The sequence below is a fragment of the Pipistrellus hanaki genome (assembly GCF_964339955.1).
Source record: "Pipistrellus hanaki genome assembly, chromosome: 2".
NCBI classification, from domain to species: Eukaryota; Metazoa; Chordata; class Mammalia; order Chiroptera; family Vespertilionidae; genus Pipistrellus; species Pipistrellus hanaki.
This window is the reverse complement of record NC_140504.1, coordinates 42,949,812-42,971,882: the sequence shown is the minus strand read 5'-3', so window position 1 is coordinate 42,971,882 and position 22,071 is coordinate 42,949,812. Positions and strand designations below refer to the sequence as shown.

At 36.9% G+C, this 22,071-nt stretch overlaps 1 protein-coding gene and 1 long non-coding RNA gene across 6 annotated transcripts in view; one reads left to right on the top strand and one right to left on the bottom strand.

Moving 5' to 3' along the window:
- The window catches only part of LPP (LIM domain containing preferred translocation partner in lipoma), a 636,317-nt gene that overhangs the window by 24,274 nt on the left and 589,972 nt on the right, over positions 1–22,071 (bottom strand). The window lies entirely within an intron of this gene.
- Positions 1,617–6,961, top strand: LOC311618056. Its single transcript, XR_014794221.1, has 3 exons — positions 1,617–1,633; positions 2,974–3,073; positions 6,935–6,961. It is a non-coding gene; the product is annotated as an uncharacterized lncRNA (long non-coding RNA).

The window sequence follows — 22,071 nt, the reverse complement described above, 5'->3', positions numbered from 1 at the left end:
TTGTCTACTGTTCATTTCATTGGTTCTCACAGGATAAGACAGAAAACTCATTGTTGGATCCCGAGCATCTATAGCAGAGCCCTTGCATAAATTTGATGACCCTCACACATGGGTTTGATAATTAAGCAATAAACTTTGGATAAGTGCTTTACATAAAGTAGAATTATTATATTTAACCATGAAAAAGTAATTCTCTAATCCAGATTTTGCCTGTCAATTGTCAGGCTAAGAAACTGTGACTCTAGTGAGTTTCACATTTGGGGGCCAGAAAAAGCCTCATTTACTTATTCCAGTGTGCCTAACAAATGCCATCATTTTTACATGAATCATGATGTAAAAAGGGTTGGGAAGCACAGCTCCAGTGTAGGTGTTCCCAATAGAACAGTAGTGTGGTACAATGAAAAGAGAACAAGGCTCTGATTCAGCAAACCTTCACTGAATTGCCAGTGCCATTATTTAAACTCAAATAATTATATCACCTAACTTAATTTTGGAATATAAATGTATTCTTCTTTCTGGTCATCAAAAAGCCTACCTGATGATGGCAGTACTTTGGGGTTTTTTTTTGCAGATGAAAACATCATTTTACTTTGATAGTTCTCCCGTTGAGCTATGGTACAAAACCTCCTGACACCTCTGCCTCTCAGTTGAGTCATACATTTCTTATTAAAAGTTTCCTTGCACTTTCTGCCCTCGCAGGTGGTTCAGTTGGTTGGTGTATCATCCTGTACATCAAAAGCTGGGAGTGCATTTCCTGATCAGGTTGCCTATTAGGGTGAATAGGTGAATACAGAAGACAACCAATAGATGTTTCTCTCTCACATCCATGCCTCTCTCTTTTTCTTTCCCTCCTCTGTCTTTCCAAAGATGCATACAAAAACATATCTTCAGGTGAGGATAAAAATAAAAAAAAGTTGTCTTGCTCTCTCCAAGTGTCCTTCACCTACATGTAAATGTTAATTTATACTTATATCTGTATTTGTGTTTCAAAACAGATTGAAAATAATAACAGTAATCCTGTGTTATCCATCCCTATGACTATCATGTTCTAATTGAAATAAAAATTCCTACTTCTATAGGTGAAAATTCTAATTTTTTAAGATAGGAAAAATTTTGAGTCAATTTATTAGATGGCATTAAACCTGAAAATGTGTATTCTTTTGATGCCATGACCCACACAAGAAAGGACAGTTTATGAAACATGTAACAAAATTCAGTTAAAAACAAACAAACATGAAAACCTTCAACTTTCTTGTTGTATTTTGTTGTTGTTCATTTCCACTAATGTTTTTGAGCCCATCTCTTTTCATCCAATGCCTACATTGCCTCAGCTTTTGATTAAATCCCCTTTAGAGAAACTTTTCACAGGCTTTCTACTGAGCAGAGCCTCCTGCCCACTATATTTAGCATTGCAGAAAGCTAAGGAGTGGAACAAAGTGTTCAACATCCTGGCAGGTACCAAGGAAGAAAGGACAAAGTGCCATCCCTGCCCTCTGAGGTTCGGAGTGTAGTGGGAGAAGTAGACACTGCTATAAATAGCTGATCAGAGGCAAAGGGCACAACAAATTGCTGTTAGAGAGGCATGAGTAATGCATGATGGGAACACAGAGGAAAGAGTAATTACTTATGAATGGTAAGGAGCAGGCAATGTGGTAGCATATGATTCTGGGAACCTATTCTAAGTGGGATTTGAATTTGCTCTTGAAAAAAATGATCACAATAGTCTTTAAAATTAATGTTGGGTTAGGAGAAGAGTCTTCATTACCTAAGTCCCAGAAATGCCTACATTGAAACAAAATTAATTTCACAGGAATAATATTTTATGGAAATTAGTATATTTTGCAGCATTGGTGAAGGGGCACTCAACATTGCCAGAGATAAACATCTCTGTCAAACTAACACAAACAAAAACACATGTATGACTATTAAGATGGAATTTATGGGGGAAAATTCTTATAGGATTTTGAACTAAATAAAATGAAATTTAAAAAAACAAATGATCAGGACAACTAGGTAATTTTATTTAATTTTGTAATGAGCTGAAAATCATTATTCACAAAGTAAATAAGGCCCTGTTGTTTATTCTAAAGAACCTTAGTTGCAATTATGAGCCCAGCTTTAGTAAATTTTTAAAAATTAAATTAAGTTAAAGAACATTTAGTTTGTCTATATCTCAAGGCTCAGAGAGATGCTCTTTTACCTTAAAATGCATATTACCTTTAAAATGTTAAAAAAAACAAAACTCTTCTATAACACCTCTCTTTAATATCTCCTAACCCAGAAAATACGATGGGCAATGAGGGGCTGGGACTTGATGAGTGGGTCAAACTTTCATGCCAGGAACAAAATTGCAAGATCACATCACTCCAGTGACACTATTGGTATTATGAGAGAAAAAAAGAAAAATAAATTCCTTTCCTATTAAGCCAAGTCAGATAATATATTTGGCTTTACAACATCTCAAGGTACAATTTGTTGAGACTTGTTAGGTCAAGAACATCTATCATATTATGATAAAAAAATTAGTGATAGATTCAAGAGACCTGGATGTAAAAATCCAGGAATTTTCTTGACTTATCTGGCCTTGAGTTTCCTCATCTATTTAAACAAGATTAAAAATGTCTAAAATGCAACATCATGAGGACTAAATAAAAGCACATATGAAAACAAATATTCTGTATCTGGCTGTATAGCAAATGTTAGTTTTGGGTAATTCTTCTTACAGATTCAAAGGGGGCTAGGACATATATTTAAGTTGTCATTTTATTTATTGAATTGAAATACCATATTTAAGCACCACTTTTCTAATTTTTCTATTTTTATTCACTATATATCATTCTATATTTTATACCTCTACTTTTTTCTTAAACATTCCTACTGATTTTTAAAGAGAAAGGAAGGGGAAGAGGGACAAAGAGACATTAATATGAGAGGGTAACATTGATCAGCTTTCTCCTGCATGCCCCATACCAGGTATTGAGCCTGCAACCCAGGCATGTGCCCTGTCATGGATTTATCAAACCATCAACCTTTCCATGCATGGAATGAAGTCCAACCAACTGAGCCACACCAGGTAGGGCTACATCTCTACTTTTTAAAAAAAATAAATGAGTTAAGGAACCCTCTCATGATACTCCGTGACAACTGGATAACGTCATAACAACATGAGTTAATGAATTCCTAGTAGTTTTGTGGAAACACTGTTCTTAATTCTATGTAAACATTATTATACCTCAAACCCATAGATTTTTTAGTTCTTCATAAAAGTTATTTACATGATACTACACTCTCAAATTAAAAATCGACAGCTTGCTCTGGTAGAGTCTTTAAAGTTTACCAACAGGAACTCATTTAATCTCTACAATAATACCATATTATAGTAGGTAGAGAGATAGAATTCTTATCCACTGAATGGTAGAATTCTTATTTGTCACATGATTATAAACATAGTCAGGATTGAAACCTATGTCTTCTAAGTCCAAAGACAACTTGCTCTTGGACTTAGAAGACAAAGGTACATTCTTCTCCATACTGTCCTCCAATTGATAGATTTTTTTCTATATCTTTCTATAAAGTTCCATATAATGGCAATTCCACTACATGCAATTATTGACCTTTAGCAAACTTCTATGACATAACTTTTCACAAATGCATAGTTTGCTTGAGCTTGAAATAGATTATTAAAATCATCTTGTCTGAATCTCCAACCTTATACACTGGGACACTTTATTCAGAGAAATTGATTGCCTAATGTTATAAATTAGTCTAAGAACTGAGTTCAGGACTCAGGTGCTCTGGTTTCTATATAGTGCTCATTTCCAAACCCCATACTAGGTCCTTTCTGGACCAAAACATCTCTTTGCTATTTTAGCTGTGTTAGTAATAAGAATATGACAACTGATGTTGATTAGTTATTAACATAAATATTTATATCATGAAAAATCATTAGGCTGAGTATTTTCATTACTTGGGTTTTTGCTACTGTCAAAACAAGACTGTCACAAACTGATAAATATGGAGGCCCTCTGGCCAATAATTCAGAGGAGCTAATGCTATTTTCAGCTTTATTACATGATATCTTAGGTCCAACTTCCATAATTCCTGCCACTAGCAACTTGTAAGTAGAGGTTTTTAATAGACATTCAGACCACTGTACTGAGGTCACTTTTCAGAATAGCTGAAATTTCGCAGCATCTTGAGCAAAATTTCATAATCTGAGTATCAATTTTTTCATCTACAGAATGCGACATTAATTTTTCAGCCCTTTCTACATCCAAGAATTAGGAAGATTAAATAAGATAAATATAAAATTCACTCTTTAAGGAGGTAAAAAAATTAAAGGTATTGGTATAAAGTCAGTTTCTCTGGGTAAAATTGCTGTTTCACATGAGGACTGACCTTAATTCTTGGTTCTTGAGTCTCTGACTCATCAAATGAGCCTACTTTCCTATATTGTTATTGGAAACAGACAATATGAGATGCCCATTTAGACACCCACAAGACTATGCACAGTGAGTATGAGAAAATTTGTGTTGCTGTTTTTATTTTCCTTTCCTTTTTGTTGTTTTGTTTTCAACAAATTTTTTTGGTTATATTTTTCTTTGGTTTACATATTTGGAACACCTAATAAGAGATGGAGTAGTCACATTCATTCATTTAGGCTGAGTACAAAGAAGTCTCATGGAACATATACTTTGTTGCAGAAATACTTGGCAGGGTCTATTTTCTTGACTTAACTATAATCAAGACCCAACTAAGCACCATCTTAACAATGCTTAATCATGATATCTTCAGTTAGAGTATACAGGAGGCTTCAGTGGGAAAAACGGCTTACCTTAGGGTCACACTGCTAACCCCAGCATAGTTTTAAACTGCCAACCTCATCATAATGACAAGGAGAAACAACCATTGAAGACAAGCCACTGGCAATGATGCCTCAGAGAAGCCTTTGCTTCTCTGGGCCTAAATTCCTTTGCCTATACAATAAGAGACTTAAGTTAATAGACTTCTTGGTCCCTTAAAGCTCTGTGATTGATTTAAGAACAGAACAGAACAGAAGTTTCAATAGGGTGAGGCTTTTTATCTTGTTCACTGTTTCACTGCTAGAGTTCACTCATTAATGCCTGGAACATAGAAGAGCTTAATAAAGATTTTATTAAGAAAATGAATAAATAGGAATGAATGGTCAAAAGAGTCATCCAATAACACCTACTCCCATATACATAATCTAAATTTCATCATCATCTTCAGATGGCTTGATACCACCCTATTTAATTGGTCTCTTCTCCTGAGCCAGATTCTATCTCATTACCCTGTTATTGACTTCAAGGTCCTTATCACTATCTGATATCACCTCATGTACTCATTTGTTGACATGTTTATTGCTTATCTCTTCACCAGTCTGTTTGAGACACTACTGCATTCACAGCCTCTGAAGCAGTGTTTAACCCAAAACCGGCACTTAACAAGTATCTGTTGAATGAAAAATGCAAATGACTTCCTACTGCCCAACAGAATTCCCTTCCAATTCTTGGGTTCTTTGATTCTATCTCAGCAAGAGTACATTTGTCCAAATAAAAAACAAAATATAGTGCTACATTTTTTTTTATTATCATTATTATCCTTACCTGAGGACATGCTTATAGATTTTAGAGATGGGGAGGGAAAGAGAAGCAGTGATATGAGAGAGGAAAAACATCATACCTGCCCCTACCTGGGATCAAACTCCCAAACCTAGGTAAGTACCCTGACCAGGAATTAAACCTGCAACTCTTCATTGTATTGGATGACACTCCAGCTGAGTTACACCAGCCAGGGCAGTGTTACAAATTTTGCAAAGGATATAAATCATCTGAAGTTAATCATACAACATAGGTAGGCCAATGTTCTTCATCCAGAGGCAAAACCTAAACCTAGGGTTTAAGCAGTAATTATTTAGCTACGTGTTCACATAGCAATGACTGACTGCCTGTGCATTTCAGATGACAATTAAATCCATTGTGAGTCATCCATTAGAATCAAGATCTGCAAGCAGAGACTAGAAATGTTCCCAATACTATTTTGCTCACATGTTGGTTTTCTTCAGAGATGCCTGAAACTCAAGCTCTGGCAAGATGTTTATTTCTACCTGGCTTTAGGAATTGCAATTATTTCCTACATTATAGCAAGCCACGAGTGGTCTGAGCCAAACAAATAGGGTCATAGAAGGTCTTTCCTTGTATTTCTGGTGATTACAGAAAAGGTTGTTTGAACCAAACTTGAACCTCTCTCAGAAGAAAGGGATAACTTTAAGCTTTTAACTCCTGGGAGTGGCAAAGAGAACAGCCAGAGGGTCATGAGTTAACTTCGATTCTATACAGATCAGATGAACAGATTTGGCAATGACTTGGCTTCAGTTGAAAACAAGCCCTTGCAATTATACTTCTGCCAGATGCAGACAAAAGACAGCACCAAAGCTTAGAAGTGCCATAAAGACATGCCAGCATCATGCTACCACTGTGTAGTTTTTTTCTTTGGAGCACAGCACAGTTGATGTGCACAAACATTGATTCTGGAACCCATTCATGAGACTGTAACCTTCTGCAGCACACAAAGGAAAGTAGGAGAAGGGGTTTGTTCCCCTTAGACCATATTTTGGCTGTGAAATATTTTCTGACACTAGAAATAAAATAATTCCATGTTTTGGTTCTTTTCACCACCCTAGCATGCCCAAAGTGGTTTACATTAAGTAAGTTTGAAAGGCATAGACAAGTACTGGGTTTTCCATCCTGTAGCTGCTTAAAGACAAAAGGGACAGAAAATCCAGATGTTTTTTCTTTGCTGCTGCTAAAGGGTGGTAGGAATAACTCTTTCAACTGTCTCTGGAATGCAAATTTTCTGTCACAGTTTAGCAGTCTTTTTTGGATTTCAGCACAGTGAACTAACACTTTCCTAGATTCCAAGACTTCCAGAGAACCAGATGGATGAGAGGATTTAGGAAAAAAAGAACCCACACTACTTGAAAAAGGTATGAATTTCTCACTCTGTATCCAGCCAAAAGCTCTGAAAAGCAGAAGAGTGAAATCACTTGTATTTGTTCAAATGCATGCCATCCTAGCGTTGTTTGTGGTGGGTAAAAAACGAAAAGAAAAAAAAATCTAAAGTGATTTGATGGTTTAGAGTCTGCATTCAGTTTAAGCTAGGAAGCAAACTTTTCACAGGGATGATATGTTTACTATCAAAGGCAGGGAAGACTGTAGATGGAAAGATTACTCAAGAGGAGCATTCTGTCTATATGCCTGTGTGCTAAAGCCAGGGACTTCTCATTGCCCTGGTTTTCCTACTTCCTTCAGTGAGAGAGAAATTAACACTGTCTCCTTTCATCACTATTCCAGTCCTCTGTCACTCCATCTGAACCTAAGTCTAATGAATACTATTGTTCTGTGATTCAAGTACAGTTATTTCCCCTCTCTGTGCCTCAGTTTCTTATTTATATAGCAAAGAGGTAGGATTAGGTGATACTTATGGTCCATTTCAAGCCATGCATTCTTTAAGAATGAATGAGACATGTCATAAGGAAAAGATTCTGAATTGAAAGTAGGATCTTAAAGAGATATCTTCACTTCCATGTTCATTGCAGCACTAATCACAATAGCTACAATATGGAAACAACCCAAATGATCACTGGTAGGCAAATGAATAAGAAAAATGTGTATACCTACAATAGAATATAAACTAGTCTTAAAAAATACAGAAATCCTGCCATTCATAACAACATGGATGAAATGGGAAGACACATGCTAAGTGAAAGAAGTCAGTCAGAGAAAGATAGATATTCATGATTCCACTTACACAAGGTATCTAAAATGGTCACATTCATATAAGCAGAGACTGTAAAAGTGGTTTCCAGGAGCACAGGGGAGAGGGAACTGGAGACTTGCTATTAATGGGTGTCAAGTTTCAGCTATGCCAGATGGATAAGTTCTAGAGCTCTACTCTAGAGCAGTTGCAGTTAACAATATGGTATTGAGCATTTGACATTTTTTAAGAGGGCAGATCTCATGTTGTGTTCTTACCACAAACAAACAAACAAACAAACAAAAAAACACCCAAAACACAAAAACAAATAATCAAACAGACAATCTGTGAGTTTTCAGACATTTGGATTACTTTGCGTGTGGTGATGATATTGTGTGTGATTGCCCAGTTCCAGACTCACATTAATTGGACACATTAAATATATGCAGTTTTTGCATAGCAATTATACCTCAACAAAACTGTTAAAGTAAAAAAAAATTATAATAATGATCCAGCTCTAACATTAAAAAAAAAAAATGAAAACAAAAACCTCCTTCCATCAATGTGGCGCACTAATCTGCTCTTCGAAATCTGTTAGTGCTTCGCCAATATCAAGGGCTGCTACCCCAGAGACGAATTCCTCCACACAGAATGCCGGTATAAATAGCTCTCAAGCAATTGCCTATCACTGCATATTTCAGTGATATTCAACATGGTGCAGCACCACCTTGAAACTCATGAGACATGGCTCCAGGCTTTGATAGTATCCACAAGTCTCAACCCAGTGCATGTTCTACCTATACCATCTCACAGTGGGAATATGCATAAGAATTAGGTAATATTATAAATCTCAAATTATTAGTTATAATAATGTCCATGGAACCTCATGGGATAATTACATTTTATGATTTATAATTTGTTTATTTACAAACTCTCCACATCAGGGCCAGGACTAATGTGAGGCAATTGAGGACCTGAGAGAGCAAAATTTAAGGAGGTGCCTACTTTCAGAGTACTATAAGGGCCTGAGATTAGCCCTCTGTATGGTTCCCAGAAGCCTCACTTTCCTTATCTTAGTTCTGGGCCCTGTTTCTTGTTTTGTATTAACTTCCCTTCCCCGCTAAGAAATTCTACCTATTGGCTACCTATTTAAAACCTGCATTTTAATATGACCCATTTATTTCACATTGACTAACATAAGAACTATCTCTGCAGTTTCCACTGTACATTGTCACTCATGGTTATAAGCCCACAGTAGGCATGCCATGAGTCCCCATTACCTTACTTGTTTTCTTAGGTTCAAGAACAGATATTTGCCTTATAACTTGTTAGAGTTCAAGATAAAGTATATGAGACAGACAATGTAAAAACACATATGACTGTCCAGGTCATATGATAAGCTTTCATCTTTTAGCAGAGCACTTTCTAACAAACTACTGGCCTACAAGTATATTTTCAACTGTCTTATCAATATTTTCCAAAGCCTTGAATGACAAAAGGACGTGGACATCTTTCCAAAACCTACTCTTCTTCCTCTATTTCTGATTGTATGAGAATCTGACTCACTTATTATGTAAAATAAAACCTCCAGAGTCTTCTTTGACTTCCCCCTTTCTCTCATTCTTTACACATCTAAGCAATCAGCAAGTCCATTCCTTGCTTTTTTCTCCATTCCCAGCTTGCAGCTTAGTTCAAGATTTCATTATTTCTGGCAGTAGAATACTCCAGAGAAAGACACTTCTAATTTCTAGCTGATTATTGTCAGTCAGAAATTGTGAACTCCACTTTTTAGCAGAAACTAAAAATCTAGAATTTATTTGAATTCTCTGAAATTTTAAAAGTTTACAGACAATTTGATTTTTTAAAAATCATTTGAATATAAGACAAAACACATCTGCAAGTAACTGGTCTGAGAGCAGCCAGTGTGCAACTTCTTCCTACTTTAGCTTAGCTACTATTCTACCCTCTCAGAGCATATTTCTAAAGCACAGCCAGCATCATATCTCTTCTTTGCCTGGAAACCATAAAAAGCAACCCTTCCCTCCATGCCTATACTTCTTGGCAGCATGGTAAGAAGTTCTATAACTTTAATTCTGCTGAACACTCAACCATTCTTCTTATGTGCACTATACTCCAGCCAAATCAGATTGATTTCAGTTTCCTGAATATAGCCTACACTTCTCCTGCTTGGCACCTCTCTTCATATTACTCTTCTCACTTTCTCTCTAACCGGGCCACTCAGACTCCAGTCATATATGCCCTCTGACCCCTTCCTGAGCTAGTCCCTCTTAGGCAGAATTGATTGCTACCTTTTCTTCATTCATAAAACATTTGTAGGAATACTCTTATGTCATTTTTACATGGTGTTATGGTTTGTGTACATGTTTGTCACCCTATTGATCACCTTGAGATGGGCCCAAGTCTCATCCAACTTTTGCTTCCTCTTGCACAGTGTCTGGTACAGAATGGGAGGTGTGCAGTCAGCATTCCTTAACTGAGTGACAAAATAAAAGCACAAGTGAAGGCCTTTAAGTGGAATCTGTTGAGGTTGACAGTGCAAGTCCTCATTGAGTATGGCTGAAACTAGAATTCATAGAGTAAACTAGAATTCATGGGTGTAGAAGACAAAGGGGATGGCCTAGAAGTTTCAGCAACAGTTATAACCATTTTCCATATCTGAGGAAAGCAATCATATAATCATGTAGCATCTATCTCAGATGAGCCCTCCATTCATTGCAGATCATCTTCATCTTGTGAGTGAATCAACTTACTCAAGAGTCAGAGTCAGTCTTTGGTCCAAACAACAGATATAAGAACTCTCCATTCCCATGTCAGTGTTCTGAGTTGCAGAGCCTGCCCCTCCATGGACAGTGCTCTCCTTGTCAAGGTACATGGACATCCACAATAGGAATATTATGGAGAAAGTTGGCTATGAGATCTGGTTAGATATGCTTCTTACTCATGTTTGACCAAGAACAAATCACTGACACTCCAAACAGTTATCTGAAGAGAGAACCAGTCCAAAATTCTAGATAAATAATGTCCCTTGCAAGTAAAAAGGGACTTTATGATGTGGACTGTTTTCATAGCTCACTAATTCTCCTTCAAACCCATTGATTGAATTTTTAATCTCTCTTAAGCTTCTCACCATCTTCTCTTGCACTTTCTAGTTATGGGAGATGATTTCCAGATTCTAGGGCTGGCGGAGACTCAACTGCAGAATTGGGAGACAAATTCCCTACACAAAGGTCTTATCTCTGCAATGCAGCACAGAGGGAAGTCACTTGATAAACATTCTGATTATGTTCCTCTGGGTCCTTCACTGGAAAACAGCATGCACCAGGCCTTTCAAATATGATTTTCTGGATCTATGCACAATTTGGTAAGATATAAGGCAATAGCGAAAGGTCTCAGGAGCTGTGAGTGTAGAAATGAAATTTTACACTTCATTTTAGAAATACCAAAGTTATGGTTGGAAACTTTAGGCCTTACTTTTGATGTTATAAGATACCTAATGAAAATGACATCTCCAAAGTAACTGCATTACCACCTTCATTGAATTCATACCGTATGTATCATGAATTTTAAATGTGTTATCTAAGATCCTCAAAACAACCTTGAAAAATATATATTACTCCAATTTTAAAGGAAGAACAGTAATACAGGTCAAATGATTTTCTAAAGTTGTTGAATTAGAACAAGGTTAAAAATTGAAACTGGCCTTTCTGATTATCTAACTCCATGCTCTTTCCTATTTCATGAGGCAAAGAATAGACCCTAGGAGATGGATAATAAAAATAATAGATGCTTTGCAAATTCATTTTTGTTTAGAAATGGGATTTTCCACTATATATAGTCAAATGTATCAGGCTCTAAATTCCCCTGGTATCAAAAAATAATTCTATCATTGACCTTAAATAAGCTGGAAAAATATGCTCCTTTACTGATTGACTCCCTCCAGTTCATTTGAAACTAGGGACAGATACTATTTCTAAAAGTGAAGCAAAATCTGCCTTTTAAAATAAAAAATTCATAGAAAGCATTACCCATAGTGAGAGTGATCATATTTCTTCTAAGAATTGTGAAGAGAAGGAAAGGAGGTTTTAATAAGTTGAGTGCTAAAGTAAAATAGACATTGTCAAATGAATAACATTAGCCCAGGACTAGCTGAACTATACATAGGCCAACACTTTGACTATCTGGTGCTTAAACTCAGACCATACAAGTACTATGACAAATCAGGAGGAAAGACCTCACACCAATAATTTAAAAGAGACAATAATTTGGACATGGGAAGGTCACAGGACAAATTCATAATGTAGTTTTGAAGTGAGATAAAAATTATGATACTCATAATTAGCTTTGCAAATTATTAATATTCCAAGAATTTGACAAATAGGTGAATATTTAAGACCCAATACTTTTAAGGAAATCTTTTTTACAGCAAGCTCATTGGGCAACATTTCTTCTCCATGCTCCAAGTCTACAAAAGGAAAGAGTGGAGTTTGGTCAAGGATAACAACCAGATATATTTTCTTGAATAATATGATGCCTTGGATACATAGAGATGTAAAAGAGTGAAATTCCAGGATTGATAGAGAAGGATGAGGTGTCCAGAGGCCAGGGGAGGTATTTTCAAAAGAACCTAGGATGTCTGCAATAAAAGACCTGAGGCATTATCTAGTCCAAGCAGACCATTTTACTGATAGAGAAATGGAGGCCTAGTGATGAAGTGGGCTATTATTCTGCAGAGTGAGGGCAGAGCTGCTCTTAGAACACAGGACTCGCTCTCAGGCCAGTGTTCCTCCTATACCCACTTAACATTCATGGAAATGTCAGGAATAACTGGAAATTACAATAAGCAAAGGTATGTGTATAATACTTTGGGTTGGTGTCAGGAATCCTTAGTGACAAATATCTTGGGACGGAACAGAGATGGATTCAATACTTATATTCCCATATTTTCTACTGATCTAAATTTCTGATCAAATTAAAAAAAAAAGGAGGAGAATGGATAAACTATCTGGGGGTATATTCATGCGATGGTATACTGCTGGATAAAACAAAAACAAAAACAAAAACAAAAAAGCAGACTGCTGATCCAAAAGCATGGATGAATAGATAAATCTCAGAAACCTCCATATTGAATTAAAGAAGCTAGATACAAAAATAACTATGGTATGATTCAATTTATCTGAATCAAAAGAATAGATAGAAAGAATTTATGTTGACAGAAGTCAGAAAGGAGTTACCTCTAGGGGTAACAAGTGGAAATTGGTTGAAAAAATTCATGAGGGGACTTTCTGGAATTATATATATATATATATATATATATATATATATATATATATATATATATATATATAATTGCAAAATCTTATCCTCAATGGGTGTATATCATTTAAGTTGTAAAGTTGGGTTTGATACTATCTGATTCAATCCTACAGCTTTCTGGAACAACTCCCTCCCTCTTTGCTATTTATTCAAATAAATAACCCTTTTAGATGTGTTAGCCCATTCTCAGCAATAATTGCTACATTTATTGCTAATCCTAGAAGTAATGTGTAAAATGTCTGTTGGAGCCTAGAACCATTCAATTTAAGAAGAGTCATAAAAATAGTGATAATACATTTTTATTGAAAAAATACTTTGTCTATACACACAGTATCTTGATAAGAATTGTGCAAACTCCCAGTTCATTTGCTAACTATAAAGAATGCAAATTTGTCGGGTTCCTCATATGTAAATGAGAAGGATTTAGAAAACCTAGCAGCTCTGAGAGTTTAGGATTTTATGCCACATGAACACAAAGTTAGACAAACAAGCTGACCATAAAACCCAGGAATTGAGTCCCAATGCCATTTCATGGGAAGGTACTGGAAAAAAAAATAACTCTGTAATTGAAACTATTTCAATCTCTATCTTTTAGGCTCTACTGAAAGTAAAGCAAATAATTTATTAAGTATTAAAAAGCAATAAGCAATACGTACTAATAAAATGTCTTATGAAAACCTAGGTGGTGCACGAAATAGAATCAAGCAGCTCATGGAATCAAGCTGAAAAACTCACTCATGCGTTCATTTGTGCATTGAGCTTCTATAAGGTGCAAAGCATAATTATAAGCCTTGCAAGGATAGGGTGAGGAATTAGATCATAGATGCCACCCTTGTTAGGTTGCTTACACAGAAACAAGAATGAACTCCATATTGTAGGACTGGAGAGTTGAAAAAACTGAAAAGTCATGAAATACCAAATGCTTATTGTATAAGGCTAGGGCAAATATGACAATCCTAAGACCAGCATCAATTGCTGCTATAGAAATATGAACACACAGGAATGTTTTGTGTTTACCTTCCTCCAAGCCTGTAGACCAAAGAGAATAATCTTTTATGTTATGCTTAAAGGGACAACATCAAAGAGTTGAAAGCTCAAGATGTGAGAAAGTCAAAGCTTACACGAAGAGAAACCAAAATAGTAGTTCAGCAGTAGTAACTTTTGATACAGTTTTTCTTTATTCTCCCCTTCTTTAAAGAAAATTAAGATAACCATGTCCTACAGTTTTTAAAAACCTAACATGACCCTACAGTTGTGGACAGAAGTAATATATAAGATTTAACTGAATAAAAGGCATATTGCCTGAAAGCATTTGTTCTAAATCCTGGCAGACAGATGTTTACACCATATGTAACAAAACCCTTGTTTCCTTATCAAGGTTGCAAAGACATACACAGGATAAGAAGCACACATGAGACAACCATAATGGTTTTCCTACAACGTAAACTACTGTCCCTTGATTAAAGAACTGTCAACTGCACTAACAACAAAATTTTTGATAAAGAAACAAAAGAAATTGACCCTGCCCTAGCTGGTTTGCTCAGCAGATAGAGCATTGGCCTGCATACAAAAGAGTCCTGAGTTTGATTCTGGTCAAAGGCACATCTCCGGGTTGTGGGATTGATCCCCATTAGGGGGCATGCAGGAGGCAGCCAATCAATGATTCTCTCTCATCATTGATGTTTCTCCCTCTCTCTTCCTGTCCTTTCCTCTCTGAAATCAATAAAAATGTGTGTGTGTTTCTTTTTTTTTAAATAACTGGATCCTACTTTCAATAAAATAAAAAACAATACAATACTTAGAAAAAATTAACTAAGGAGCTGAAAATCTGTATACAAAAAAGTGCAAGATTATCATGTAAAATATCAAAGAAAACTCAAATAAATGAAAAAGTGTTCATATTCATGTATAAGAAGAAATCATATTGTTAAAATGTTGAAACTTCCAAAAGCCATCTATAGATTCAATGGAATCCTTTTCAATATTTCAATGGCATATTTTACAGAAGTAGGAAAAAACACTCCTATAATTTATATGGAATCATTAAAGAACCTGATTAGCCAAAGATTTCCTGAGAAATAAGAAAAAAGTATGTGACATCATACTTCCTCATTTCAAGCTATGCTATAAAGTTATATCCACAAGAATATTAAGGTTATGAAATAAAAATCAGACAAATAGACCAATGAAACAGCATCAGGAGCCCATAAATAAACCCAAACAAATACAATCAACTAAAGTTTGAGAAGGGAGCCAAGACTACTCAATAGAGAAAAGACATTTTCTTCAATAAAAGGTGCTGGGATAATTGGATATTTAAATGCAAAAGAATGAAGGGACCCTATCTTACACTACACAAAAATTAACTCAAAATGGATTAAATATTAAATGTAAGACCTGAAACCATGGAACTCCTAAAAGAAAATATAGGAAAAAAGCTCATTGACATTGGTCTTGGTAATGATTTCTTAGATATGATGCCTAAAGCACAAGCAACAAAATAAAAATTAACAAGAGGGGCCAAGAATGATATACCTTAATATAGGGTTGGGGGATGAGAAAAAATAAACTGAAAACTTATATAGTTATGGCAAAGCCCATGGACACAGGCAATAGGGTAGTGAAGATATGGGGGAAGGGTAGGGGCTGGCAAAAATTGTAATACTGTCAACAATAAAAAGTTTATTTAAAAAAGAAAACAAGTGGACTATAACCAACTTAAACATTTGTGCACAGCTAAAGAAACCATTAAAGTGATAGGATAACCTATGAAATAGGAAAAAAATATTTGCAAACCATATATCTGATAAGGAGTTAATATTATCCTATATAATAAAGAGGTAATATGCAAATTGACCCTCATGCACTCACAAGATTGCTGCCTATGATCAGGCCTGCAGGGAGGTTAGTGAGGGATGACCAAACAACTGAACAAGCAGGCTGTGTGGGGCAACCAGGCTGTCAGGGGTGTGCAGGTGGGGGCGACCAGGCTAGCAAGGGGGGCAGTTGTTGACAACCAGGTAGCAGAGCAATTATGAGCCAGTGGTCCAGGATTGTGGGAGGGATTGTCAGACATTCCCCGAGGGGTCCTGGATTAGAGAGGGTGCAGGCTGGGCTGAGGGGAACTCCTCCCCAACCCCGTGCACAAATTTTATGCACTGGGTCTCTAGTAAAATATAAAGAATTCACACCTCTTAAAGCAAAACAACAAATTACCCAATTTAAAAAATGGGCAAAGGACCTGAGCAGACATTTTTTCAAAGAAAATATACAAAAGGCCAACAGATACATAAAAAGATGCTTAATATCACTAGTTATTTGAAATATGCAAACTAAAACCACAATGAGCTATCAATGCACACCTGTTAGAATGGCTATCATAAGAAGAATAAGAGTTAACAAATGCTGGCATGGATGTGGACCTAAAGGAAACCTTTATCTCCACATCCATGTAATACCTTAATCAATAAAGAAAAAAGAAAGAAATGTTTAGCACTGCTTCTGTTTTATGGAATAAGCAGAACTTTGACTATTGCACTTATTAGCTGGCCATCCCTGCTACAAGACACCAGGCAATATTCAGCTTTCACCCAGAACACAAAATACAGCACAACCACCAAGGAACTCAGAGACACTGACCCAACAATTCTTTGTTCAATATACAAGACCCTGTATATTATTTTTTATTCAAAGCCAAAATGTTACTTAACATAATATGCTTCAAATGATAATATCCAAACACAATGCTCCTCAGTAGTATGAGGCATGACTAAACATATTTTGGTTATCTTTTAAAATAAACAACCTGAGTTTAAAAATATTGTACATAATAAAATAAATAAATAAATAAATAAATAAATAAAATCAGTATGGAGGTTCCTAAAAAGATAAAAAATAGAACTACCATATGACCCAGCTATCCCATTTCTGTGTATACCGAAAGAAATGGAAATAAATGTCAAAGAGATACCATGTTCACTGATGAATTATTCACAACAGCCAAGACATGGAAACAACCTAAATGTCCATTGATGGACCTATTGTATCTACACTAATAAAAGAGTAGGATGCAAATTGATTATACCTTCAGGATGCCCACCAGCCAATAAGGAGTATGCAAATTAACCCAACAAAGATGGCAGATTAATTTGCATATGCAGGTGCCAAGTAGCTGGGGGGGGTGTGGGTGGGCGCCAATGCAGGCATTTTGGCAGACTGGGAAGGCAGAAAGGCAGCTCTGGGACAGAGCGAAAAGGCAGTGCCAGTAGCCAGGGGAAGGAAGGCCCATTCTTGCATGAACCTTTGTGCATCAGGCCTCTAGTATATACAATAAAATATTATTCAGCCATACAAAATGAGAAAATTCTACCATTTGTGACAACATGGATGGAGCCAAAAGGCATTATGGTAAATGAGATGAAATCATACAAAGACAAATTCTGTATGATCTCACTTACATGAGGACTCTAAAACAAAACACAAACCAGAAAAAGATCAGATTTGTGATTAGCAGAGCTGAGGGGTTAGAAGGAAGGAGAATTAGAGGAAGGTGGTCCAAAGTACAAACTTTCAGTACTATGATAAGTACTAGGGATGTAACCTATAACGTGATAACTATAGCTAACACTGCTCTATGATATATAGAAAAGGTGTTAAAAGAGTAAATCCTAAGAATTTGCATCAATACATTTTTTTCCTTTCTTCTTTTTACTGTATTTTATGAGATGATGGATGTTGGCTGAGTCTATTATGGTGTCATTTCACAATATATGTAAATCCAATCATCATGTTGCATGTGTTAAATGTATATAGTGATATATGAGGATTATTTCTCAATAAACTAAACAATAACAACAAACAAACCTATTACCTTATTACATACACCTGGCCCTTTAGATAACATAGCCACAGCCACCTACTCACATGGTACCTCACTGATACCCTGTGGGTTAAGCTGTTTCTTACAGCCATGAATGCCCTTTCTTGCTGTCACTACTGATGGCTGCTACAGTTATAGCTCACTTGCCTTTAGATTATTCTCTAGCAGTGTCAGGACATCTTGAATAATTACTTGATCTAACACTAGATTAAGTGTACCTCCTTGTGAGCTAAAGGAGGCAACTGATTGACATATGTGTCTGTCATGACATGAGAGCGGGTAACAAGGAAAACACACTAAGCCTTGTAGGAGTTAGTTCTTCCGCAAACTCTTCCCAGGACTCTCAGCAACACAATGCCCCTCTCAGGGCTGAGTGGCCTTGTCTGGGAAACTGGCAGGCTGAAATGAATTATGCTCAGCTCTATAAACTGTAATACTCATTCATCTATGAACTAGTGAGTCATAATCTATCTGGAATTCGGGAGCTGCCCACCCGGATTTTCACTGATTATTGAAATCCTCTCACTCGGTAACCCCAGTTATATGGCAAGATCTAAAATTGCATTATCTGGTCCATGGGAAAAATGTCACCTAGTAACATTCACTCATTTATGAAATAAACAGTCATGGAACATCAGCTTCTGCAAGGCCTAGTGCTGGGTGGGGGATATAATGAACAAAAGGAGTAGTTCCCTGTACTGCAAGAGTTCACCACCTAGTGGGGGAAACTGAGGAATGAAACTGATAAATTAACGTTTCAATGGTATGTTTTATGGCTGACTAGTGACAATTTCTCCAGGATCGACAATGAGAAAACAGGTAACTTTCCTCATAAAGAAGGCTGGTAGCATGACTTTGGAGCCACTGAGATGATAGGCCAGAGGAACTCCGAAGAATCAGGCTCAGATATTCACAGTAGCATTGCCATTAGCCCTGGACCTCAGGCCCAGACTAGAACTCAAAAACTAACAAAAAACAAAAGCAAAGCAGAGTCCCCAACCTCCCAAACAAACAAACAAACAAAAACTGAAATCATGGGCAAACCTACAGCTGATGGAAAATGAAGATACAAAATACCATGCCGCCGACAGCATGATTTGTAGGTTCCTGCCATTTGATACACCACATGTATCATCACGCTGACAAGAGAACAGGGTGTGTACACCCATAAAAATTCAGACCACAGGTAAGAAACATTTTTGTGGGACCAAACTAAAGGACATTTGTCTGACAGAACAATTTTTAATCTGTTTTTAAAAGGAGGGGGTTGTGGAGGATTTTGGTTGGTTTGAATAATATCTTGGCCTTGTTCTTAATGTGGGCAAAAACAAATATACAATAAAATAATGATACTTTTAATAGTAATCTGAGCAGTGCAACAGAAACATAGATATGAAATATATCCTAAAAATACATGTATGAGCCTACTTTTCTCTTCCAAATGAGGAAAATTGCAATATGTAAATTGTCTATATAAAAGGAATTAAGAGTGCTTACTGGGGTATCATCCAATGGACAGATTAAACATCCTCACAATTTCTTGGCCTCTGGAGGATTTCAACTTATTTCTTTGTGGTTGGTGGTTGGAGAGAGATCTCTAACAAAAATAAATGAATTGGGGCCTGGATTTGTAAGTGAACATTTTGCTTAGTGAAATCTTTCATCAGATAAACTGTGAAGGTTCCAGCAGCCCTTACAGAACACAGAGACATGTTCAAACGAGTTTTGCCTGCAGACAGAGGACGATTATTTCTCTCCCCACATTCTCTTGAACCTCCTTGCATGCAGACGCATAAAAATAGCCAAGTTGTACACTATGCTTGTAGGATCCAGGCCCCCACCTTCAGAAAGGAATTCAAGTTTCAATGCTGTCTTGCTGACACAGGTTTGCTTTGGAGCCTAATTACCAACTTGAGTTTTGATGACAAGGTAACTGGCTCCAGGGGTTTCTTGTTCTTCCCAAACAAAACAAAAACAAATTCCTGAAGCAAGACCTGAAACGTAGAACAAGTGATGCAATTCCAAGCAGAGCAGTCTCCTCCTTATCTCCACATCACCAGCTTCCCTGGAGAGCCTGTCTCCATGAGTGTGGACCAGCTTTGACAATATTTACCAACAAGTGGCAGTTATTTTAATAATCAACCTTTGTAATCATTTGCTGATTTACAGCCAACAACGCTTTCATAGATGAGGCCTCATTTGCTGGGCACAACTCTGTGAGGAAAGTATGCCGCCAGGGCTTATTAACTTATGTTTACACTGCTGCATAGTAGTAAAACTGGAATAAGAGATAGTGTGGTACCTGTCACATGTGTTCCTCTCAGTTCTGCTCTGTTTAAAATACATATATATGTATATATATATATATATATATTCGTTGATTTCAGAGAAGGTTGAGGGGGAGATAGAAACATCAATGATGAAAGTCATTGATTAGCTGCCTTCTGCACACCTCATACTAGAGATCAATTCCACAATCAGGGTATGTGTCCTGATGGGTAATTGAACATTGACCCCCAGGTTCATAGGTTGATGCTCATCCATTGAGCCATGCCAGCTGGGCTAGTCTCTCTTTTTATGAAGGAGAAACATGCCACTTGGGACAGTTTAAAGCCAACAGAGCCAGGACTCTTCACCATCCTACCTGGGAATCATGGTACATCCTAGGCTGCTTCTGCAGGGTGTATTACTCTCAGGAGAGTGGAACTTGACAACATGCACACCTGTTGAACACTAAAATGGGCTGCCCTGTGAAATGGTAGCTCCTGTCACTGAAGATGTTTTAGAACAAACTTGATCATCACTACCTTGAAAACTGTTAAATATATTCCTTTAATGGCTGAGGTTTTTCTAAATACGATCTTTTTAGAAAATAGTAAAGAATATTGTATTAGCTTTTAGTTGCTGCCTAACAATCACAGTGGCTTAAAAAAACGTATTTATTAGCTTATAATTTCAGAGGGTACACACATGTCTTTGCTGGGTCTTCTGCTCAGAGTCTCACAGGCTGCCATCTGGGTATTAGCTGAGAGACATTTTTATCTGGAGGCTGGACTGGGGAAGAAGCTGTTTCCAAACATATTCAGGTTCTTGGAAGAATGTGTTTCCTTTCAGCTGTATGACCCAGGACCCTGATTGTTTGTTGGCTGTTACATGGAGGCCACCCTTAGATCCTAGAAGTTGCCCACAGTTCCCAGAGGCCTTATTTCATGGGCTTGTCCAACAACATCTCATAGTTTCTCAAACCTATAAGAAGAGTTTTTCACTCCAGTCTGCTAAAATGAACTCAGGCATAATATACTATAATTATGGAAGTTACTTCTCAATGCCTTTGACATCTTCTATTGATTAGAAGCAAGTTACAACACCCTCTCTCCCCTCCTGCTCAAAAAAAGGGAATTACACAAATAAACACCAGGAGGTGTCACCCTAGAGCTTGTCCCCCACAAGAACCTATATAGAAATCCAAGATTCTTTGTAATGTGTCTTCCAAATAAATATCACACATTTCCATCCACTGCAACCTCATCAAAATCCAAGAGACACATATTTAACACCATGTTCATGAGACTGGCCTTTGCTGTTCGGAGGGGTGGCAGTAGTAATGCATATCCAGAATGCATCTCAGCCATACTCTGACATCAGCCTGTGAGACTGAGCAGAAGCCTGGCAGAGCCATGAACGGAAACTCTGAACCACACGACAGTAAATGTCTGTTATTTTAAGCTACTGTTTGTTAGTATGGCCTGCAAGAAGAATGCTTCATGAAGAATTAATAGGGCCATACAGCTTGATACACTATCATGATACAAGGAGGTGCTGTTTTACTACAGATAGGGAGAGAACTGAGGGTCAATAGACTTGAGTTCTTGTTTAGTTCCCCCATGGACTTGCTATGTGATCATGGGCAAGCCACATCTAAATGTTATGAATCTAAAATTAAGTTGAGGAAAACCAGTTAAGTGCTGATAGATCTGTCTAACCTGGGTTCTTGCCTAGTCTATGTGGTGAATATCTTAATACTGTACAGGAGGAGGTTGGGTGGGAGGCAGGGCCTCAGGGTTCTCTGCTTGCCCTCTGGG